Source organism: Furipterus horrens, unplaced genomic scaffold (genome assembly GCF_987537825.1).
Source record: "Furipterus horrens unplaced genomic scaffold, mFurHor1.1.pri manual_scaffold_28, whole genome shotgun sequence".
NCBI classification, from domain to species: Eukaryota; Metazoa; Chordata; class Mammalia; order Chiroptera; family Furipteridae; genus Furipterus; species Furipterus horrens.
In genome coordinates, this window is record NW_028327198.1 from 304,606 (window position 1) to 330,047 (window position 25,442).

Below are 25,442 nucleotides of genomic sequence, written 5' to 3' on the forward strand. Positions count from 1 at the left end.
ATTTTCAAAGAATACTCACTCAGTTTGTGTTCTTACAGAATATGGACTCAGACTTTGTTTAAAAAGTACCCACTCAGCTTTTGTTCTAACAGAATATGGACTCAGTCTGAGTTCAAAGTATACTCACTCAGCCTCTGTTCTAACAGAATACACACTCAGCCTGTGTTCTAACAGAATACACACTCGGCCTGTGTTTCAACACCATATGGACTCAGTCTCTGTTTAAAGAATACTCACCTTGCCAATGTTCTAAGAGAATAGTAATTTAACCTGATTTCCAACAGAATATGGACTCAGTCTATTTTTAAAGAAGTTTGGCATTCTAAGCAAGTAAGTAATGACATAGGTTCCTTTGCATAGAACTAATAAGACCAGTTGTCAACAGAGGTTCTTTTTTTTTTTTTTTTTTTGACCAAGTCTTTGACTGGAATGTCAAGCCTAAAGGAAACATAGTTGGGCTCAGATTGTTACCAGAAAGCCCTGAGGAACTGGGAATGACTTTCAAAGGTAATAAAAGCCCGTGAGATAAAAGGCCTGGTACCATGGTTGGTTGTGCGGTCCACAGCAATCTTTCCAGGGAAGGAACGAAGGTTGTTTTCCTGAAAGATGGCTAGAAGGGACCTTAAGGCACAAGGAAAGACCAGAAAGACTTGGAAAAAACAGGTGTGTACAGGCAAGGATGAATGCCAGATATGTGGCACAGCTTCTGTGCCCTGAAGAACAGACTGAAGGTCACCCCAAATATTCCTTGGGTAAGTTCCAGCAAAGCAGAACTAAAGATCATAAGTGATCATTTGCTGCTCTTGTTATGTTTATGCAAATGAACAGGATAAATTAAAAATGGACTTAATGTAGTCCCTTTAAAGACAAGGAGGGTAACCTTAGGGAGAAAAATTATTATTCAAGGAAAATCACAATGATCAGTAGTAGAGTATAAAACAGAGCAACTAACCGTCTTAAAAGTTTCTTCTACAGATTTAGAGACTTGTTTGCGGGTTATGTTACATAAATTAACACGTGTTTTTTGTTTTCAAAGGACATAAGCCTATGATCGCATTACCTGAGTGATTATCTGTACGCATAAGCCTCACTTAATCCTCTCTGCAGCGCTGCCTCCTGAGACTCAACGGTTTGGCTGAACTAAATGGCTGGGTTGGGGAAGAATGGGGTGGTCTGTGGGCTTCACTTTAAAACGGGTTTCTCTTTTCTATCCTAATGGCTTGGAGAGAAAAGGCCCAGAGGTCTGAGAGGGGGAAAAACCTAAACTATTTACCTCAGCCCAAACTAAGTATAATGGGCAAAAGGGTTTTGGACAGGCGAGATGTGCCTAGCACACCTTCTTACAAAGAAGCCTTTTTTTTTTTTTTTTTTTCCCCTAATATGGAACATTGAAAACTTAATCCCTGCCTTTTGTCATCTAGTAGTTATGGATTGAATGATGTCTTTTAACCCTTTTCGCCAAATCTGTTGCCCCCAGAACACAACAAGGACACCAGCCTGTTAAACCAAGCACGCCGTTGACCGGAGACAGCCAACTGACCTGGAGTCTGCACGATCTTTCCCCATGAGGGAAGGCCAGGCACCCTCCCCTCCACACCCCCACTCTTATTAGGGTTTTCTGGACCCAGGGGTAGGTAGGACGACGACCATGTCCAGCTTGAAGCAGCTAGAGGAGCTTGAGACCTTCGCCCATTGTCCTTTACAAGATTACAAAGGGTCCTAATATTTGAGAGGGGGGGGATAGTTAATTTTTACGAACCAGGGGTATGGACTTGGGGGAGATTGCTGGGGGAGGGGGGTGCTGGGTGGAGGGGAACAAGGGGGAGAAAATTGGAACTGTTGTAACAATATACTCAATAAAAAACATTAAAAAAAATAAAAAAAATAAAAATCAATTAATCAATCAAAAAAAATAAAAAAATAAAGAATACCCACTCAGCCTGTGTTTTAACATAATATGGACTCAGTTTATGTTTAAATAATACCCACTCAGCCTGAGTTCTAACAGAATACTCAGTCAGTCCATGTTCTAACAGAATATTCTTTGTTAATTGTCTTTTCCCTTCAATCCAGCGGCCCGTCTGCCAGGCCGAGCAAGCTGCTCAGCTGTTCTCTGTTACCTGTCTTCTGCCTTCACCCCGGGGGGCGTGTCTACCAGGCCGAGCAACCTGCTCAGCTGTTCTTTATTACCTGTCCTCTCTCTTCAACCCAGCGGCCTGTCTGCCAGGCCGAGCAAGTGGCTCTCCTGTTCTTGGTTCCCTGTTTCTGTCTGCACCCCGAGGGGCGCGTTCACCTCACCAAGCAAACTGCTCACCTGTTCTCTGTTACCTGTGTTCTAACAAAATATGGACACAGTCTATGTTTAAAGAACACTCACTCAGCCTCTGTTCTAAGGGAATAATCAACCAGCCTGAATTTCAATAGAATATGGACTCAGTCTTTGTTTAACAAGTACCCACTCAGCTATTGTTCTAACAGAATATGGATTCAGTCTACGTTTAAAGAATACCTACTCAGTCTGTGTTCTTACAGAACATGGACTCAGATTATTTTCAAAGAATACTCACTCAGTTTGTGTTCTTACAGAATATGGACTCAGACTTTGTTTAAAAAGTACCCACTCAGCTTTTGTTCTAACAGAATATGGACTCAGTCTGAGTTCAAAGTATACTCACTCAGCCTCTGTTCTAACAGAATACACACTCAGCCTGTGTTCTAACAGAATACACACTCGGCCTGTGTTTCAACACCATATGGACTCAGTCTCTGTTTAAAGAATACTCACCTTGCCAATGTTCTAAGAGAATAGTAATTTAACCTGATTTCCAACAGAATATGGACTCAGTCTATTTTTAAAGAAGTTTGGCATTCTAAGCAAGTAAGTAATGACATAGGTTCCTTTGCATAGAACTAATAAGACCAGTTGTCAACAGAGGTTCTTTTTTTTTTTTTTTTTTTGACCAAGTCTTTGACTGGAATGTCAAGCCTAAAGGAAACATAGTTGGGCTCAGATTGTTACCAGAAAGCCCTGAGGAACTGGGAATGACTTTCAAAGGTAATAAAAGCCCGTGAGATAAAAGGCCTGGTACCATGGTTGGTTGTGCGGTCCACAGCAATCTTTCCAGGGAAGGAACGAAGGTTGTTTTCCTGAAAGATGGCTAGAAGGGACCTTAAGGCACAAGGAAAGACCAGAAAGACTTGGAAAAAACAGGTGTGTACAGGCAAGGATGAATGCCAGATATGTGGCACAGCTTCTGTGCCCTGAAGAACAGACTGAAGGTCACCCCAAATATTCCTTGGGTAAGTTCCAGCAAAGCAGAACTAAAGATCATAAGTGATCATTTGCTGCTCTTGTTATGTTTATGCAAATGAACAGGATAAATTAAAAATGGACTTAATGTAGTCCCTTTAAAGACAAGGAGGGTAACCTTAGGGAGAAAAATTATTATTCAAGGAAAATCACAATGATCAGTAGTAGAGTATAAAACAGAGCAACTAACCGTCTTAAAAGTTTCTTCTACAGATTTAGAGACTTGTTTGCGGGTTATGTTACATAAATTAACACGTGTTTTTTGTTTTCAAAGGACATAAGCCTATGATCGCATTACCTGAGTGATTATCTGTACGCATAAGCCTCACTTAATCCTCTCTGCAGCGCTGCCTCCTGAGACTCAACGGTTTGGCTGAACTAAATGGCTGGGTTGGGGAAGAATGGGGTGGTCTGTGGGCTTCACTTTAAAACGGGTTTCTCTTTTCTATCCTAATGGCTTGGAGAGAAAAGGCCCAGAGGTCTGAGAGGGGGAAAAACCTAAACTATTTACCTCAGCCCAAACTAAGTATAATGGGCAAAAGGGTTTTGGACAGGCGAGATGTGCCTAGCACACCTTCTTACAAAGAAGCCTTTTTTTTTTTTTTTTTTTCCCCTAATATGGAACATTGAAAACTTAATCCCTGCCTTTTGTCATCTAGTAGTTATGGATTGAATGATGTCTTTTAACCCTTTTCGCCAAATCTGTTGCCCCCAGAACACAACAAGGACACCAGCCTGTTAAACCAAGCACGCCGTTGACCGGAGACAGCCAACTGACCTGGAGTCTGCACGATCTTTCCCCATGAGGGAAGGCCAGGCACCCTCCCCTCCACACCCCCACTCTTATTAGGGTTTTCTGGACCCAGGGGTAGGTAGGACGACGACCATGTCCAGCTTGAAGCAGCTAGAGGAGCTTGAGACCTTCGCCCATTGTCCTTTACAAGATTACAAAGGGTCCTAATATTTGAGAGGGGGGGGATAGTTAATTTTTACGAACCAGGGGTATGGACTTGGGGGGGATTGCTGGGGGAGGGGGGTGCTGGGTGGAGGGGAACAAGGGGGAGAAAATTGGAACTGTTGTAACAATATACTCAATAAAAAACATTAAAAAAAATAAAAAAAATAAAAATCAATTAATCAATCAAAAAAAATAAAAAAATAAAGAATACCCACTCAGCCTGTGTTTTAACATAATATGGACTCAGTTTATGTTTAAATAATACCCACTCAGCCTGAGTTCTAACAGAATACTCAGTCAGTCCATGTTCTAACAGAATATTCTTTGTTAATTGTCTTTTCCCTTCAATCCAGCGGCCCGTCTGCCAGGCCGAGCAAGCTGCTCAGCTGTTCTCTGTTACCTGTCTTCTGCCTTCACCCCGGGGGGCGTGTCTACCAGGCCGAGCAACCTGCTCAGCTGTTCTTTATTACCTGTCCTCTCTCTTCAACCCAGCGGCCTGTCTGCCAGGCCGAGCAAGTGGCTCTCCTGTTCTTGGTTCCCTGTTTCTGTCTGCACCCCGAGGGGCGCGTTCACCTCACCAAGCAAACTGCTCACCTGTTCTCTGTTACCTGTGTTCTAACAAAATATGGACACAGTCTATGTTTAAAGAACACTCACTCAGCCTCTGTTCTAAGGGAATAATCAACCAGCCTGAATTTCAATAGAATATGGACTCAGTCTTTGTTTAACAAGTACCCACTCAGCTATTGTTCTAACAGAATATGGATTCAGTCTACGTTTAAAGAATACCTACTCAGTCTGTGTTCTTACAGAACATGGACTCAGATTATTTTCAAAGAATACTCACTCAGTTTGTGTTCTTACAGAATATGGACTCAGACTTTGTTTAAAAAGTACCCACTCAGCTTTTGTTCTAACAGAATATGGACTCAGTCTACGTTTAAAGAATACCTACTCAGTCTGTGTTCTTACAGAATATGGACTCAGATTATTTTCAAAGAATACTCACTCAGTTTGTGTTCTTACAGAATATGGACTCAGTCCATGATTAAAAAATACTCACTCTGAGTGTGTTCCAACAGAATATGGACTCAGTCTGAGTTCAAAGTATACTCACTCAGCCTCTGTTCTAACAGAATACACACTCAGCCTGTGTTCTAACAGAATACACACTCAGCCTGTGTTTCAACACCATATGGACTCAGTCTCTGTTTAAAGAATACTCACCTTGCCAATGTTCTAAGAGAATAGTAATTTAACCTGATTTCCAACAGAATATGGACTCAGTCTATTTTTAAAGAAGTTTGGCATTCTAAGCAAGTAAGTAATGACATAGGTTCCTTTGCATAGAACTAATAAGACCAGTTGTCAACAGAGGTTCTTTTTTTTTTTTTTTTTTTTTTTTGACCAAGTCTTTGACTGGAATGTCAAGCCTAAAGGAAACATAGTTGGGCTCAGATTGTTACCAGAAAGCCCTGAGGAACTGGGAATGACTTTCAAAGGTAATAAAAGCCCGTGAGATAAAAGGCCTGGTACCATGGTTGGTTGTGCGGTCCACAGCAATCTTTCCAGGGAAGGAACGAAGGTTGTTTTCCTGAAAGATGGCTAGAAGGGACCTTAAGGCACAAGGAAAGACCAGAAAGACTTGGAAAAAACAGGTGTGTACAGGCAAGGATGAATGCCAGATATGTGGCACAGCTTCTGTGCCCTGAAGAACAGACTGAAGGTCACCCCAAATATTCCTTGGGTAAGTTCCAGCAAAGCAGAACTAAAGATCATAAGTGATCATTTGCTGCTCTTGTTATGTTTATGCAAATGAACAGGATAAATTAAAAATGGACTTAATGTAGTCCCTTTAAAGACAAGGAGGGTAACCTTAGGGAGAAAAATTATTATTCAAGGAAAATCACAATGATCAGTAGTAGAGTATAAAACAGAGCAACTAACCGTCTTAAAAGTTTCTTCTACAGATTTAGAGACTTGTTTGCGGGTTATGTTACATAAATTAACACGTGTTTTTTGTTTTCAAAGGACATAAGCCTATGATCGCATTACCTGAGTGATTATCTGTACGCATAAGCCTCACTTAATCCTCTCTGCAGCGCTGCCTCCTGAGACTCAACGGTTTGGCTGAACTAAATGGCTGGGTTGGGGAAGAATGGGGTGGTCTGTGGGCTTCACTTTAAAACGGGTTTCTCTTTTCTATCCTAATGGCTTGGAGAGAAAAGGCCCAGAGGTCTGAGAGGGGGAAAAACCTAAACTATTTACCTCAGCCCAAACTAAGTATAATGGGCAAAAGGGTTTTGGACAGGCGAGATGTGCCTAGCACACCTTCTTACAAAGAAGCCTTTTTTTTTTTTTTTTCCCCTAATATGGAACATTGAAAACTTAATCCCTGCCTTTTGTCATCTAGTAGTTATGGATTGAATGATGTCTTTTAACCCTTTTCGCCAAATCTGTTGCCCCCAGAACACAACAAGGACACCAGCCTGTTAAACCAAGCACGCCGTTGACCGGAGACAGCCAACTGACCTGGAGTCTGCACGATCTTTCCCCATGAGGGAAGGCCAGGCACCCTCCCCTCCACACCCCCACTCTTATTAGGGTTTTCTGGACCCAGGGGTAGGTAGGACGACGACCATGTCCAGCTTGAAGCAGCTAGAGGAGCTTGAGACCTTCGCCCATTGTCCTTTACAAGATTACAAAGGGTCCTAATATTTGAGAGGGGGGGGATAGTTAATTTTTACGAACCAGGGGTATGGACTTGGGGGGGATTGCTGGGGGAGGGGGGTGCTGGGTGGAGGGGAACAAGGGGGAGAAAATTGGAACTGTTGTAACAATATACTCAATAAAAAACATTAAAAAAAATAAAAAAAATAAAAATCAATTAATCAATCAAAAAAAATAAAAAAATAAAGAATACCCACTCAGCCTGTGTTTTAACATAATATGGACTCAGTTTATGTTTAAATAATACCCACTCAGCCTGAGTTCTAACAGAATACTCAGTCAGTCCATGTTCTAACAGAATATTCTTTGTTAATTGTCTTTTCCCTTCAATCCAGCGGCCCGTCTGCCAGGCCGAGCAAGCTGCTCAGCTGTTCTCTGTTACCTGTCTTCTGCCTTCACCCCGGGGGGCGTGTCTACCAGGCCGAGCAACCTGCTCAGCTGTTCTTTATTACCTGTCCTCTCTCTTCAACCCAGCGGCCTGTCTGCCAGGCCGAGCAAGTGGCTCTCCTGTTCTTGGTTCCCTGTTTCTGTCTGCACCCCGAGGGGCGCGTTCACCTCACCAAGCAAACTGCTCACCTGTTCTCTGTTACCTGTGTTCTAACAAAATATGGACACAGTCTATGTTTAAAGAACACTCACTCAGCCTCTGTTCTAAGGGAATAATCAACCAGCCTGAATTTCAATAGAATATGGACTCAGTCTTTGTTTAACAAGTACCCACTCAGCTATTGTTCTAACAGAATATGGATTCAGTCTACGTTTAAAGAATACCTACTCAGTCTGTGTTCTTACAGAACATGGACTCAGATTATTTTCAAAGAATACTCACTCAGTTTGTGTTCTTACAGAATATGGACTCAGACTTTGTTTAAAAAGTACCCACTCAGCTTTTGTTCTAACAGAATATGGACTCAGTCTACGTTTAAAGAATACTTACTCAGTCTGTGTTCTTACAGAATATGGACTCAGATTATTTTCAAAGAATACTCACTCAGTTTGTGTTCTTACAGAATATGGACTCAGTCCATGATTAAAAAATACTCACTCTGAGTGTGTTCCAACAGAATATGGACTCAGTCTGAGTTCAAAGTATACTCACTCAGCCTCTGTTCTAACAGAATACACACTCAGCCTGTGTTCTAACAGAATACACACTCAGCCTGTGTTTCAACACCATATGGACTCAGTCTCTGTTTAAAGAATACTCACCTTGCCAATGTTCTAAGAGAATAGTAAGTTAACCTGATTTCCAACAGAATATGGACTCAGTCTATTTTTAAAGAAGTTTGGCATTCTAAGCAAGTAAGTAATGACATAGGTTCCTTTGCATAGAACTAATAAGACCAGTTGTCAACAGAGGTTCTTTTTTTTTTTTTTTTTTTTTTTTGACCAAGTCTTTGACTGGAATGTCAAGCCTAAAGGAAACATAGTTGGGCTCAGATTGTTACCAGAAAGCCCTGAGGAACTGGGAATGACTTTCAAAGGTAATAAAAGCCCGTGAGATAAAAGGCCTGGTACCATGGTTGGTTGTGCGGTCCACAGCAATCTTTCCAGGGAAGGAACGAAGGTTGTTTTCCTGAAAGATGGCTAGAAGGGACCTTAAGGCACAAGGAAAGACCAGAAAGACTTGGAAAAAACAGGTGTGTACAGGCAAGGATGAATGCCAGATATGTGGCACAGCTTCTGTGCCCTGAAGAACAGACTGAAGGTCACCCCAAATATTCCTTGGGTAAGTTCCAGCAAAGCAGAACTAAAGATCATAAGTGATCATTTGCTGCTCTTGTTATGTTTATGCAAATGAACAGGATAAATTAAAAATGGACTTAATGTAGTCCCTTTAAAGACAAGGAGGGTAACCTTAGGGAGAAAAATTATTATTCAAGGAAAATCACAATGATCAGTAGTAGAGTATAAAACAGAGCAACTAACCGTCTTAAAAGTTTCTTCTACAGATTTAGAGACTTGTTTGCGGGTTATGTTACATAAATTAACACGTGTTTTTTGTTTTCAAAGGACATAAGCCTATGATCGCATTACCTGAGTGATTATCTGTACGCATAAGCCTCACTTAATCCTCTCTGCAGCGCTGCCTCCTGAGACTCAACGGTTTGGCTGAACTAAATGGCTGGGTTGGGGAAGAATGGGGTGGTCTGTGGGCTTCACTTTAAAACGGGTTTCTCTTTTCTATCCTAATGGCTTGGAGAGAAAAGGCCCAGAGGTCTGAGAGGGGGAAAAACCTAAACTATTTACCTCAGCCCAAACTAAGTATAATGGGCAAAAGGGTTTTGGACAGGCGAGATGTGCCTAGCACACCTTCTTACAAAGAAGCCTTTTTTTTTTTTTTTTCCCCTAATATGGAACATTGAAAACTTAATCCCTGCCTTTTGTCATCTAGTAGTTATGGATTGAATGATGTCTTTTAACCCTTTTCGCCAAATCTGTTGCCCCCAGAACACAACAAGGACACCAGCCTGTTAAACCAAGCACGCCGTTGACCGGAGACAGCCAACTGACCTGGAGTCTGCACGATCTTTCCCCATGAGGGAAGGCCAGGCACCCTCCCCTCCACACCCCCACTCTTATTAGGGTTTTCTGGACCCAGGGGTAGGTAGGACGACGACCATGTCCAGCTTGAAGCAGCTAGAGGAGCTTGAGACCTTCGCCCATTGTCCTTTACAAGATTACAAAGGGTCCTAATATTTGAGAGGGGGGGGATAGTTAATTTTTACGAACCAGGGGTATGGACTTGGGGGGGATTGCTGGGGGAGGGGGGTGCTGGGTGGAGGGGAACAAGGGGGAGAAAATTGGAACTGTTGTAACAATATACTCAATAAAAAACATTAAAAAAAATAAAAAAAATAAAAATCAATTAATCAATCAAAAAAAATAAAAAAATAAAGAATACCCACTCAGCCTGTGTTTTAACATAATATGGACTCAGTTTATGTTTAAATAATACCCACTCAGCCTGAGTTCTAACAGAATACTCAGTCAGTCCATGTTCTAACAGAATATTCTTTGTTAATTGTCTTTTCCCTTCAATCCAGCGGCCCGTCTGCCAGGCCGAGCAAGCTGCTCAGCTGTTCTCTGTTACCTGTCTTCTGCCTTCACCCCGGGGGGCGTGTCTACCAGGCCGAGCAACCTGCTCAGCTGTTCTTTATTACCTGTCCTCTCTCTTCAACCCAGCGGCCTGTCTGCCAGGCCGAGCAAGTGGCTCTCCTGTTCTTGGTTCCCTGTTTCTGTCTGCACCCCGAGGGGCGCGTTCACCTCACCAAGCAAACTGCTCACCTGTTCTCTGTTACCTGTGTTCTAACAAAATATGGACACAGTCTATGTTTAAAGAACACTCACTCAGCCTCTGTTCTAAGGGAATAATCAACCAGCCTGAATTTCAATAGAATATGGACTCAGTCTTTGTTTAACAAGTACCCACTCAGCTATTGTTCTAACAGAATATGGATTCAGTCTACGTTTAAAGAATACCTACTCAGTCTGTGTTCTTACAGAACATGGACTCAGATTATTTTCAAAGAATACTCACTCAGTTTGTGTTCTTACAGAATATGGACTCAGACTTTGTTTAAAAAGTACCCACTCAGCTTTTGTTCTAACAGAATATGGACTCAGTCTACGTTTAAAGAATACTTACTCAGTCTGTGTTCTTACAGAATATGGACTGAGATTATTTTCAAAGAATACTCACTCAGTTTGTGTTCTTACAGAATATGGACTCAGTCCATGATTAAAAAATACTCACTCTGAGTGTGTTCCAACAGAATATGGACTCAGTCTGAGTTCAAAGTATACTCACTCAGCCTCTGTTCTAACAGAATACACACTCAGCCTGTGTTCTAACAGAATACACACTCAGCCTGTGTTTCAACACCATATGGACTCAGTCTCTGTTTAAAGAATACTCACCTTGCCAATGTTCTAAGAGAATAGTAATTTAACCTGATTTCCAACAGAATATGGACTCAGTCTATTTTTAAAGAAGTTTGGCATTCTAAGCAAGTAAGTAATGACATAGGTTCCTTTGCATAGAACTAATAAGACCAGTTGTCAACAGAGGTTCTTTTTTTTTTTTTTTTTTTTTTTTGACCAAGTCTTTGACTGGAATGTCAAGCCTAAAGGAAACATAGTTGGGCTCAGATTGTTACCAGAAAGCCCTGAGGAACTGGGAATGACTTTCAAAGGTAATAAAAGCCCGTGAGATAAAAGGCCTGGTACCATGGTTGGTTGTGCGGTCCACAGCAATCTTTCCAGGGAAGGAACGAAGGTTGTTTTCCTGAAAGATGGCTAGAAGGGACCTTAAGGCACAAGGAAAGACCAGAAAGACTTGGAAAAAACAGGTGTGTACAGGCAAGGATGAATGCCAGATATGTGGCACAGCTTCTGTGCCCTGAAGAACAGACTGAAGGTCACCCCAAATATTCCTTGGGTAAGTTCCAGCAAAGCAGAACTAAAGATCATAAGTGATCATTTGCTGCTCTTGTTATGTTTATGCAAATGAACAGGATAAATTAAAAATGGACTTAATGTAGTCCCTTTAAAGACAAGGAGGGTAACCTTAGGGAGAAAAATTATTATTCAAGGAAAATCACAATGATCAGTAGTAGAGTATAAAACAGAGCAACTAACCGTCTTAAAAGTTTCTTCTACAGATTTAGAGACTTGTTTGCGGGTTATGTTACATAAATTAACACGTGTTTTTTGTTTTCAAAGGACATAAGCCTATGATCGCATTACCTGAGTGATTATCTGTACGCATAAGCCTCACTTAATCCTCTCTGCAGCGCTGCCTCCTGAGACTCAACGGTTTGGCTGAACTAAATGGCTGGGTTGGGGAAGAATGGGGTGGTCTGTGGGCTTCACTTTAAAACGGGTTTCTCTTTTCTATCCTAATGGCTTGGAGAGAAAAGGCCCAGAGGTCTGAGAGGGGGAAAAACCTAAACTATTTACCTCAGCCCAAACTAAGCATAATGGGCAAAAGTGTTTTGGACAGGCGAGATGTGCCTAGCACACCTTCTTACAAAGAAGCCTTTTTTTTTTTTTTTTCCCCTAATATGGAACATTGAAAACTTAATCCCTGCCTTTTGTCATCTAGTAGTTATGGATTGAATGATGTCTTTTAACCCTTTTCGCCAAATCTGTTGCCCCCAGAACACAACAAGGACACCAGCCTGTTAAACCAAGCACGCCGTTGACCGGAGACAGCCAACTGACCTGGAGTCTGCACGATCTTTCCGCATGAGGGAAGGCCACCCCCCCCTCCACACCCCCACTCTTATTAGGGTTTTCTAGACCCAAGGGTAGGTAGGACGACGACCATGTCCAGCTTGAAGCAGCTAGAGGAGCTTGAGACCTTCGCCCATTGTCCTTTACAAGATTACAAAGGGTCCTAATATTTGAGAGGGGGGGGATAGTTAATTTTTACGAACCAGGGGTATGGACTTTGGGGGGATTGCTGGGGGAGGGGGGTGCTGGGTGGAGGGGAACAAGGGGGGGAAAATTGGAACTGTTGTAACAATATAATCAATAAAAAACATTAAAAAAATAAAAAAAATAAAAATCAATTAATCAATCAAAAAAAATAAAAAAATAAAGAATACCCACTCAGCCTGTGTTTTAACATAATATGGACTCAGTTTATGTTTAAATAATACCCACTCAGCCTGAGTTCTAACAGAATACTCAGTCAGTCCATGTTCTAACAGAATATTCTTTGTTAATTGTCTTTTCCCTTCAATCCAGCGGCCCGTCTACCAGGCCGAGCAAGCTGCTCAGCTGTTTTCTGTTACCTGTCTTCTGCCTTCACCCCGGGGGGCGTGTCTACCAGGCCGAGCAACCTGCTCAGCTGTTCTTTATTACCTGTCCTCTCTCTTCAACCCAGCGGCCTGTCTGCCAGGCCGAGCAAGTGGCTCTCCTGTTCTTGGTTCCCTGTTTCTGTCTGCACCCCGAGGGGCGCGTTCACCTCACCAAGCAAACTGCTCACCTGTTCTTTGTTACCTGTCTTCTGCCTTCACCGAGGGTGGCTTGTCTATGAGGCCGCGCAAGCTGCTCACCTGTTCTCTGTTACCTGTGTTCTAACAAAATATGGACACAGTCTATGTTTAAAGAACACTCACTCAGCCTCTGTTCTAAGGGAATAATCAACCAGCCTAAATTTCAATAGAATATGGACTCAGTCTTTGTTTAACAAGTACCCACTCAGCTATTGTTCTAACAGAATATGGATTCAGTCTACGTTTAAAGAATACCTACTCAGTCTGTGTTCTTACAGAACATGGACTCAGATTATTTTCAAAGAATACTCACTCAGTTTGTGTTCTTACAGAATATGGACTCAGACTTTGTTTAAAAAGTACCCACTCAGCTTTTGTTCTAACAGAATATGGACTCAGTCTACGTTTAAAGAATACCTACTCAGTCTGTGTTCTTACAGAATATGGACTCAGATTATTTTCAAAGAATACTCACTCAGTTTGTGTTCTTACAGAATATGGACTCAGTCCATGATTAAAAAATACTCACTCTGAGTGTGTTCCAACAGAATATGGACTCAGTCTGAGTTCAAAGTATACTCACTCAGCCTCTGTTCTAACAGAATACACACTCAGCCTGTGTTCTAACAGAATACACACTCAGCCTGTGTTTCAACACCATATGGACTCAGTCTCTGTTTAAAGAATACTCACCTTGCCAATGTTCTAAGAGAATAGTAATTTAACCTGATTTCCAACAGAATATGGACTCAGTCTATTTTTAAAGAAGTTTGGCATTCTAAGCAAGTAAGTAATGACATAAGTTCCTTTGCATAGAACTAATAAGACCAGTTGTCAACAGAGGTTCTTTTTTTTTTTTTTTTTGACCAAGTCTTTGACTGGAATGTCAAGCCTAAAGGAAACATAGTTGGGCTCAGATTGTTACCAGAAAGCCCTGAGGAACTGGGAATGACTTTCAAAGGTAATAAAAGCCCGTGAGATAAAAGGCCTGGTACCATGGTTGGTTGTGCGGTCCACAGCAATCTTTCCAGGGAAGGAACGAAGGTTGTTTTCCTGAAAGATGGCTAGAAGGGACCTTAAGGCACAAGGAAAGACCAGAAAGACTTGGAAAAAACTGGTGTGTACAGGCAAGGATGAATGCCAGATATGTGGCACAGCTTTTGTGCCCTGAAGAACAGACTGAAGGTCACCCCAAATATTCCTTGGGTAAGTTCCAGCAAAGCAGAACTAAAGATCATAAGTGATCATTTGCTGCTCTTGTTATGTTTATGCAAATGAACAGGATAAATTAAAAATGGACTTAATGTAGTCCCTTTAAAGACAAGGAGGGTAACCTTAGGGAGAAAAATTATTATTCAAGGAAAATCACAATGATCAGTAGTAGAGTATAAAACAGAGCAACTAACCGTCTTAAAAGTTTCTTCTACAGATTTAGAGACTTGTTTGCGGGTTATGTTACATAAATTTTGCCCTGGCTGGTTTAGCTCAGTGGATTGAGCGTCGGCCTGCGAGCTAAGTGTCGCTGGTTCGATCTTCCAGTCAGGGTACATCAGAGAAAGAAAACTCTGACTCCAAAAAACCTCCGCTGCCTTGCGGCATACCTCTTCAGGGGAAAGGCTAAGGGAGTAAACCCCGACAGAAAATCCGGAGCCGGAGTCCCTAAGGCGGTTGGACGTTGTAGTCAACACCGGCAACTCCTGCGGCCCACCTAAACCCAAGCTGTATCGACTCCGTCTTTCCCTTGGACCCTTCAGCTGCGAAGAGAGGGTGGTCTGCTGCATGGGCAACAGCAGACCCTCCATATCACCCTGCCCAGGCTCTGTAGCTTCAGCGTCATCGCAAGATGTCGATTCAACACGGGAGAAGACAGATACCATGTCACTCCTGAGTCGGACTGCACAGCCATTCTTGGCGGTGCAGATAGACTCTGAAGAAGCTACACCATCGTCTCTCGAGACGGACGGCTGCCGACGATGTTACATAAATTAACACGTGTTTTTTGTTTTCAAAGGACATAAGCCTATGATCGCATTACCTGAGTGATTATCTGTACGCATAAGCCTCACTTAATCCTCTCTGCAGCGCTGCCTCCTGAGACTCAACGGTTTGGCTGAACTAAATGGCTGGGTTGGGGAAGAATGGGGTGGTCTGTGGGCTTCACTTTAAAACGCGTTTCTCTTTTCTATCCTAATGGCTTGGAGAGAAAAGGCCCAGAGGTCTGAGAGGGGGAAAAACCTAAACTATTTACCTCAGCCCAAACTAAGCATAATGGGCAAAAGTGTTTTGGACAGGCGAGATGTGCCTAGCACACCTTCTTACAAAGAAGCCTTTTTTTTTTTTTTTTTTCCCCTAATATGGAACATTGAAAACTTAATCCCTGCCTTTTGTCATCTAGTAGTTATGGATTGAATGATGTCTTTTAACCCTTTTCGCCAAATCTGTTGCCCCCAGAACACAACAAGGACACGAGCCTGTTAAACCAAGCACGCCGTTGACCGGAGACAGCCAACTGACCTGGAGTCTGCACGATCTTTCCGCATGAGGGAAGGCCACCCCCCCCTCCACACCCCCACTCTTATTAGGGTTTTCTAGACCCAAGGGTAGGTAGGACGACGACCATGTCCAGCTTGAAGCAGCTAGAGGAGCTTGAGACCTTCGCCCATTGTCCTTTACAAGATTACAAAGGGTCCTAATATTTGAGAGGGGGGGGATAGTTAATTTTTACGAACCAGGGGTATGGACTTGGGGGGGATTGCTGGGGGAGGGGGGTGCTGGGTGGAGGGGAACAAGGGGGAGAAAATTGGAACTCTTGTAACAATATAATCAATAAAAAACATTAAAAAAAATAAAAAGAATAAAAATCAATTAATCAATCAAAAAAAATAAAAAAATAAAGAATACCCACTCAGCCTGTGTTTTAACATAATATGGACTCAGTTTATGTTTAAATAATACCCACTCAGCCTGAGTTCTAACAGAATACTCAGTCAGTCCATGTTCTAACAGAATATTCTTTATTAATTGTCTTTTCCCTTCAATCCAGCGGCCCGTCTGCCAGGCCGAGCAAGCTGCTCAGCTGTTCTCTGTTACCTGTCTTCTGCCTTCACCCCGGGGGGCGTGTCTACCAGGCCGAGCAACCTGCTCAGCTGTTCTTTATTACCTGTCCTCTCTCTTCAACCCAGCGGCCTGTCTGCCAGGCCGAGCAAGTGGCTCTCCTGTTCTTGGTTCCCTGTTTCTGTCTGCTCCCCGAGGGGCGCGTTCACCTCACCAAGCAAACTGCTCACCTGTTCTTTGTTACCTGTCTTCTGCCTTCACCGAGGGTGGCTTGTCTATGAGGCCGCGCAAGCTGCTCACCTGTTCTCTGTTACCTGTGTTCTAACAAAATATGGACACAGTCTATGTTTAAAGAACACTCACTCAGCCTCTGTTCTAAGGGAATAATCAACCAGCCTGAATTTCAATAGAATATGGACTCAGTCTTTGTTTAAAAAGTACCCACTCAGCTTTTGTTCTAACAGAATATGGACTCAGTCTACGTTTAAAGAATACCTACTCAGTCTGTGTTCTTACAGAATATGGACTCAGACTTTGTTCAAAAAGTACCCACTCAGCTTTTGTTCTAACAGAATATGGACTCAGTCTACGTTTAAAGAATACCTACTCAGTCTGTGTTCTTACAGAATATGGACTCAGTTTATTTTCAAAGAATACTCACTCAGTTTGTGTTCTTACAGAATATGGACTCAGTCCATGATTAAAAAATACTCACTCTGAGTGTGTTCCAACAGAATATGGACTCAGTCTGAGTTCAAAGTATACTCACTCAGCCTCTGTTCTAACAGAATACACACTCAGCCTGTGTTCTAACAGAATACACACTCAGCCTGTGTTTCAACACCATATGGACTCAGTCTCTGTTTAAAGAATACTCACCTTGCCAATGTTCTAAGAGAATAGTAATTTAACCTGATTTCCAACAGAATATGGACTCAGTCTATTTTTAAAGAAGTTTGGCATTCTAAGCAAGTAAGTAATGACATAAGTTCCTTTGCATAGAACTAATAAGACCAGTTGTCAACAGAGGTTCTTTTTTTTTTTTTTTTTTTTTGACCAAGCCTTTGACTGGAATGTCAAGCCTAAAGGAAACATAGTTGGGCTCAGATTGTTACCAGAAAGCCCTGAGGAACTGGGAATGACTTTCAAAGGTAATAAAAGCCCGTGAGATAAAAGGCCTGGTACCATGGTTGGTTGTGCGGTCCACAGCAATCTTTCCAGGGAAGGAACGAAGGTTGTTTTCCTGAAAGATGGCTAGAAGGGACCTTAAGGCACAAGGAAAGACCAGAAAGACTTGGAAAAAACAGGTGTGTACAGGCAAGGATGAATGCCAGATATGTGGCACAGCTTCTGTGCCCTGAAGAACAGACTGAAGGTCACCCCAAATATTCCTTGGGTAAGTTCCAGCAAAGCAGAACTAAAGATCATAAGTGATCATTTGCTGCTCTTGTTATGTTTATGCAAATGAACAGGATAAATTAAAAATGGACTTAATGTAGTCCCTTTAAAGACAAGGAGGGTAACCTTAGGGAGAAAAATTATTATTCAAGGAAAATCACAATGATCAGTAGTAGAGTATAAAACAGAGCAACTAACCGTCTTAAAAGTTTCCTCTACAGATTTAGAGACTTGTTTGCGGGTTATGTTACATAAATTAACACGTGTTTTTTGTTTTCAAAGGACATAAGCCTATGATCGCATTACCTGAGTGATTATCTGTACGCATAAGCCTCACTTAATCCTCTCTGCAGCGCTGCCTCCTGAGACTCAACGGTTTGGCTGAACTAAATGGCTGGGTTGGGGAAGAATGGGGTGGTCTGTGGGCTTCACTTTAAAACGGGTTTCTCTTTTCTATCCTAATGGCTTGGAGAGAAAAGGCCCAGAGGTCTGAGAGGGGGAAAAACCTAAACTATTTACCTCAGCCCAAACTAAGCATAATGGGCAAAAGGGTTTTGGACAGGCGAGATGTGCCTAGCACACCTTCTTACAAAGAAGCCTTTTTTTTTTTTTTTTCCCCTAATATGGAACATTGAAAACTTAATCCCTGCCTTTTGTCATCTAGTAGTTATGGATTGAATGATGTCTTTTAACCCTTTTCGCCAAATCTGTTGCCCCCAGAACACAACAAGGACACCAGCCTGTTAAACCAAGCACGCCGTTGACCGGAGACAGCCAACTGACCTGGAGTCTGCACGATCTTTCCCCATGAGGGAAGGCCACCCTCCCCTCCACACCCCCACTCTTATTAGGGTTTTCTGGACCCAAGGGTAGGTAGGACGACGACCATGTCCAGCTTGAAGCAGCTAGAGGAGCTTGAGACCTTCGCCCATTGTCCTTTACAAGATTACAAAGGGTCCTAATATTTGAGAGGGGGGGGATAGTTAATTTTTACGAACCAGGGGTATGGACTTGGGGGGGATTGCTGGGGGAGGGGGGTGCTCGGTGGAGGGGAACAAGGGGGAGAAAATTGGAACTGTTGTAACAATATAATCAATAAAAAACATTAAAAAAAAATAAAATAAAAATCAATTAATCAATCAAAAAAAATAAAAAAATAAAGAATACCCACTCAGCCTGAGTTCTAACAGAATACTCAGTCAGTCCATGTTCTAACAGAATATTCTTTGTTAATTGTCTTTTCCCTTCAATCCAGCGGCCCGTCTGCCAGGCCGAGCAAGCTGCTCAGCTGTTCTCTGTTACCTGTCTTCTGCCTTCACCCCGGGGGGCGTGTCTACCAGGCCGAGCAACCTGCTCAGCTGTTCTTTATTACCTGTCCTCTCTCTTCAACCCAGCGGCCTGTCTGCCAGGCCGAGCAAGTGGCTCTCCTGTTCTTGGTTCCCTGTTTCTGTCTGCACCCCGAGGGGCGCGTTCACCTCACCAAGCAAACTGCTCACCTGTTCTTTGTTACCTGTCTTCTGCCTTCACCGAGGGTGGCTTGTCTATGAGACCGCGCAAGCTGCTCACCTGTTCTCTGTTAACTGTGTTCTAACAAAATATGGACACAGTCTATGTTTAAAGGACACTCACTCAGCCTCTGTTCTAAGGGAATAATCAACCAGCCTGAATTTCAATAGAATATGGACTCAGTCTTTGTTTAACAAGTACCCACTCAGCTATTGTTCTAACAGAATATGGATTCAGTCTACGTTTAAAGAATACCTACTCAGTCTGTGTTCTTACAGAACATGGACTGAGATTATTTTCAAAGAATACTCACTCAGTTTGTGTTCTTACAGAATATGGACTCAGTCCATGATTAAAAAATACTCACTCTGAGTGTGTTCCAACAGAATATGGACTCAGTCTGAGTTCAAAGTATACTCACTCAGCCTCTGTTCTAACAGAATACACACTCAGCCTGTGTTCTAACAGAATACACACTCAGCCTGTGTTTCAACACCATATGGACTCAGTCTCTGTTTAAAGAATACTCACCTTGCCAATGTTCTAAGAGAATAGTAATTTAACCTGATTTCCAACAGAATATGGACTCAGTCTATTTTTAAAGAAGTTTGGCATTCTAAGCAAGTAAGTAATGACATAAGTTCCTTTGCATAGAACTAATAAGACCAGTTGTCAACAGAGGTTCTTTTTTTTTTTTTTTTTTTTTTGACCAAGCCTTTGACTGGAATGTCAAGCCTAAAGGAAACATAGTTGGGCTCAGATTGTTACCAGAAAGCCCTGAGGAACTGGGAATGACTTTCAAAGGTAATAAAAGCCCGTGAGATAAAAGGCCTGGTACCATGGTTGGTTGTGCGGTCCACAGCAATCTTTCCAGGGAAGGAACGAAGGTTGTTTTCCTGAAAGATGGCTAGAAGGGACCTTAAGGCACAAGGAAAGACCAGAAAGACTTGGAAAAAACAGGTGTGTACAGGCAAGGATGAATGCCAGATATGTGGCACAGCTTCTGTGCCCTGAAGAACAGACTGAAGGTCACCCCAAATATTCCTTGGGTAAGTTCCAGCAAAGCAGAACTAAAGATCATAAGTGATCATTTGCTGCTCTTGTTATGTTTATGCAAATGAACAGGATAAATTAAAAATGGACTTAATGTAGTCCCTTTAAAGACAAGGAGGGTAACCTTAGGGAGAAAAATTATTATTCAAGGAAAATCACAATGATCAGTAGTAGAGTATAAAACAGAGCAACTAACCGTCTTAAAAGTTTCCTCTACAGATTTAGAGACTTGTTTGCGGGTTATGTTACATAAATTAACACGTGTTTTTTGTTTTCAAAGGACATAAGCCTATGATCGCATTACCTGAGTGATTATCTGTACGCATAAGCCTCACTTAATCCTCTCTGCAGCGCTGCCTCCTGAGACTCAACGGTTTGGCTGAACTAAATGGCTGGGTTGGGGAAGAATGGGGTGGTCTGTGGGCTTCACTTTAAAACGGGTTTCTCTTTTCTATCCTAATGGCTTGGAGAGAAAAGGCCCAGAGGTCTGAGAGGGGGAAAAACCTAAACTATTTACCTCAGCCCAAACTAAGCATAATGGGCAAAAGGGTTTTGGACAGGCGAGATGTGCCTAGCACACCTTCTTACAAAGAAGCCTTTTTTTTTTTTTTTTCCCCTAATATGGAACATTGAAAACTTAATCCCTGCCTTTTGTCATCTAGTAGTTATGGATTGAATGATGTCTTTTAACCCTTTTCGCCAAATCTGTTGCCCCCAGAACACAACAAGGACACCAGCCTGTTAAACCAAGCACGCCGTTGACCGGAGACAGCCAACTGACCTGGAGTCTGCACGATCTTTCCCCATGAGGGAAGGCCACCCTCCCCTCCACACCCCCACTCTTATTAGGGTTTTCTGGACCCAAGGGTAGGTAGGACGACGACCATGTCCAGCTTGAAGCAGCTAGAGGAGCTTGAGACCTTCGCCCATTGTCCTTTACAAGATTACAAAGGGTCCTAATATTTGAGAGGGGGGGGATAGTTAATTTTTACGAACCAGGGGTATGGACTTGGGGGGGATTGCTGGGGGAGGGGGGTGCTGGGTGGAGGGGAACAAGGGGGAGAAAATTGGAACTGTTGTAACAATATAATCAATAAAAAACATTAAAAAAAATAAAAAAAATAAAAATCAATTAATCAATCAAAAAAAATAAAAAAATAAAGAATACCCACTCAGCCTGTGTTTTAACATAATATGGACTCAGTTTATGTTTAAATAATACCCACTCAGCCTGAGTTCTAACAGAATACTCAGTCAGTCCATGTTCTAACAGAATATTCTTTGTTAATTGTCTTTTCCCTTCAATCCAGCGGCCCGTCTGCCAGGCCGAGCAAGCTGCTCAGCTGTTCTCTGTTACCTGTCTTCTGCCTTCACCCCGGGGGCGTGTCTACCAGGCCGAGCAACCTGCTCAGCTGTTCTTTATTACCTGTCCTCTCTCTTCAACCAAGCGGCCTGTCTGCCAGGCCGAGCAAGTGGCTCTCCTGTTCTTGGTTCCCTGTTTCTGTCTGCACCCCGAGGGGCGCGTTCACCTCACCAAGCAAACTGCTCACCTGTTCTTTGTTACCTGTCTTCTGCCTTCACCGAGGGTGGCTTGTCTATGAGGCCGCGCAAGCTGCTCACCTGTTCTCTGTTAACTGTGTTCTAACAAAATATGGACACAGTCTATGTTTAAAGAACACTCACTCAGCGTCTGTTCTAAGGGAATAATCAACCAGCCTGAATTTCAATAGAATATGGACTCAGTCTTTGTTTAACAAGTACCCACTCAGCTATTGTTCTAACAGAATATGGATTCAGTCTACGTTTAAAGAATACCTACTCAGTCTGTGTTCTTACAGAACATGGACTCAGATTATTTTCAAAGAATACTCACTCAGTTTGTGTTCTTACAGAATATGGACTCAGTCCATGATTAAAAAATACTCACTCTGAGTGTGTTCCAACAGAATATGGACTCAGTCTGAGTTCAAAGTATACTCACTCAGCCTCTGTTCTAACAGAATACACACTCAGCCTGTGTTCTAACAGAATACACACTCAGCCTGTGTTTCAACACCATATGGACTCAGTCTCTGTTTAAAGAATACTCACCTTGCCAATGTTCTAAGAGAATAGTAATTTAACCTGATTTCCAACAGAATATGGACTCAGTCTATTTTTAAAGAAGTTTGGCATTCTAAGCAAGTAAGTAATGACATAAGTTCCTTTGCATAGAACTAATAAGACCAGTTGTCAACAGAGGTTCTTTTTTTTTTTTTTTTTTTTTTTTGACCAAGCCTTTGACTGGAATGTCAAGCCTAAAGGAAACATAGTTGGGCTCAGATTGTTACCAGAAAGCCCTGAGGAACTGGGAATGACTTTCAAAGGTAATAAAAGCCCGTGAGATAAAAGGCCTGGTACCATGGTTGGTTGTGCGGTCCACAGCAATCTTTCCAGGGAAGGAACGAAGGTTGTTTTCCTGAAAGATGGCTAGAAGGGACCTTAAGGCACAAGGAAAGACCAGAAAGACTTGGAAAAAACAGGTGTGTACAGGCAAGGATGAATGCCAGATATGTGGCACAGCTTCTGTGCCCTGAAGAACAGACTGAAGGTCACCCCAAATATTCCTTGGGTAAGTTCCAGCAAAGCAGAACTAAAGATCATAAGTGATCATTTGCTTCTCTTGTTATGTTTATGCAAATGAACAGGATAAATTAAAAATGGACTTAATGTAGTCCCTTTAAAGACAAGGAGGGTAACCTTAGGGAGAAAAATTATTATTCAAGGAAAATCACAATGATCAGTAGTAGAGTATAAAACAGAGCAACTAACCGTCTTAAAAGTTTCTTCTACAGATTTAGAGACTTGTTTGCGGGTTATGTTATATAAATTTTGCCCTGGCTGGTTTAGCTCAGTGGATTGAGCGTCGGCCTGCGAGCTAAGTGTCGCTGGTTCGATCTTCCAGTCAGGGTACATCAGAGAAGGAAAACTCTGACTCCAAAAAACCTCCGCTGCCTTGCGGCATACCTCTTCAGGGGAAAGGCTAAGGGAGTAAACCCCGACAGAAAATCCGGAGCCGGAGTCCCTAAGGCGGTTTGACGTTGTAGTCAACACCGGCAACTCCTGCGGCGCACCTGAACCCAAGCTGTATCGACTCCGTCTTTCCCTTGGACCCTTCAGCTGCGAAGAGAGGGGGGGTCTGCTGCATGGGCAACAGCAGACCCTCCATATCACCCTGCCCAGGCTCTGTAGCTTCAGCGTCATCGCAAGATGTCGATTCAACACGGGAGGAGACAGATACCATGTCACTCCCGAGTCGGACTGCACAGCCATTCTTGGCGGTGCAGATAGACTCTGAAGAAGCTACACCATCGTCTCTCGAGACGGACGGCTGCCGACGATGTTACATAAATTAACACGTGTTTTTTGTTTTCAAAGGACATAAGCCTATGATCGCGTTACCTGAGTGATTATCTGTACGCATAAGCCTCACTTAATCCTCTCTGCAGCGCTGCCTCCTGAGACTCAACGGTTTGGCTGAACTAAATGGCTGGGTTGGGGAAGAATGGGGTGGTCTGTGGGCTTCACTTTAAAACGGGTTTCTCTTTTCTATCCTAATGGCTTGGAGAGAAAAGGCCCAGAGGTCTGAGAGGGGGAAAAACCTAAACTATTTACCTCAGCCCAAACTAAGCATAATGGGCAAAAGGGTTTTGGACAGGCGAGATGTGCCTAGCACACCTTCTTACAAAGAAGCCTTTTTTTTTTTTTTTCCCCTAATATGGAACATTGAAAACTTAATCCCTGCCTTTTGTCATCTAGTAGTTATGGATTGAATGATGTCTTTTAACCCTTTTCGCCAAATCTGTTGCCCCCAGAACACAACAAGGACACCAGCCTGTTAAACCAAGCACGCCGTTGACCGGAGACAGCCAACTGACCTGGAGTCTGCACGATCTTTCCCCATGAGGGAAGGCCACCCTCCCCTCCACACCCCCACTCTTATTAGGGTTTTCTGGACCCAAGGGTAGGTAGGACGACGACCATGTCCAGCTTGAAGCAGCTAGAGGAGCTTGAGACCTTCGCCCATTGTCCTTTACAAGATTACAAAGGGTCCTAATATTTGAGAGGGGGGGATAGTTAATTTTTACGAACCAGGGGTATGGACTTGGGAGGGATTGCTGGGGGAGGGGGGTGCTGGGTGGAATGGAACAAGGGGGAGAAAATTGGAACTGTTGTAACAATATAATCAATAAAAAACATTAAAAAAAATAAAAATCAATTAATCAATCAAAAAAAATAAAAAAATAAAGAATACCCACTCAGCCTGTGTTTTAACATAATATGGACTCAGTTTATGTTTAAATAATACCCACTCAGCCTGAGTTCTAACAGAATACTCAGTCAGTCCATGTTCTAACAGAATATTCTTTGTTAATTGTCTTTTCCCTTCAATCCAGCGGCCCGTCTGCCAGGCCGAGCAAGCTGCTCAGCTGTTCTCTGTTACCTGTCTTCTGCCTTCACCCCGGGGGCGTGTCTACCAGGCCGAGCAACCTGCTCAGCTGTTCTTTATTACCTGTCCTCTCTCTTCAACCCAGCGGCCTGTCTGCCAGGCCGAGCAAGTGGCTCTCCTGTTCTTGGTTCCCTGTTTCTGTCTGCACCCCGAGGGGCGCGTTCACCTCACCAAGCAAACTGCTCACCTGTTCTTTGTTACCTGTCTTCTGCCTTCACCGAGGGTGGCTTGTCTATGAGGCCGCGCAAGCTGCTCACCTGTTCTCTGTTAACTGTGTTCTAACAAAATATGGACACAGTCTATGTTTAAAGAACACTCACTCAGCGTCTGTTCTAAGGGAATAATCAACCAGCCTGAATTTCAATAGAATATGGACTCAGTCTTTGTTTAACAAGTACCCACTCAGCTATTGTTCTAACAGAATATGGATTCAGTCTACGTTTAAAGAATACCTACTCAGTCTGTGTTCTTACAGAACATGGACTCAGATTATTTTCAAAGAATACTCACTCAGTTTGTGTTCTTACAGAATATGGACTCAGTCCATGATTAAAAAATACTCACTCTGAGTGTGTTCCAACAGAATATGGACTCAGTCTGAGTTCAAAGTATACTCACTCAGCCTCTGTTCTAACAGAATACACACTCAGCCTGTGTTCTAACAGAATACACACTCAGCCTGTGTTTCAACACCATATGGACTCAGTCTCTGTTTAAAGAATACTCACCTTGCCAATGTTCTAAGAGAATAGTAATTTAACCTGATTTCCAACAGAATATGGACTCAGTCTATTTTTAAAGAAGTTTGGCATTCTAAGCAAGTAAGTAATGACATAAGTTCCTTTGTATAGAACTAATAAGACCAGTTGTCAACAGAGGTTCTTTTTTTTTTTTTTTTTTTTTTGACCAAGCCTTTGACTGGAATGTCAAGCCTAAAGG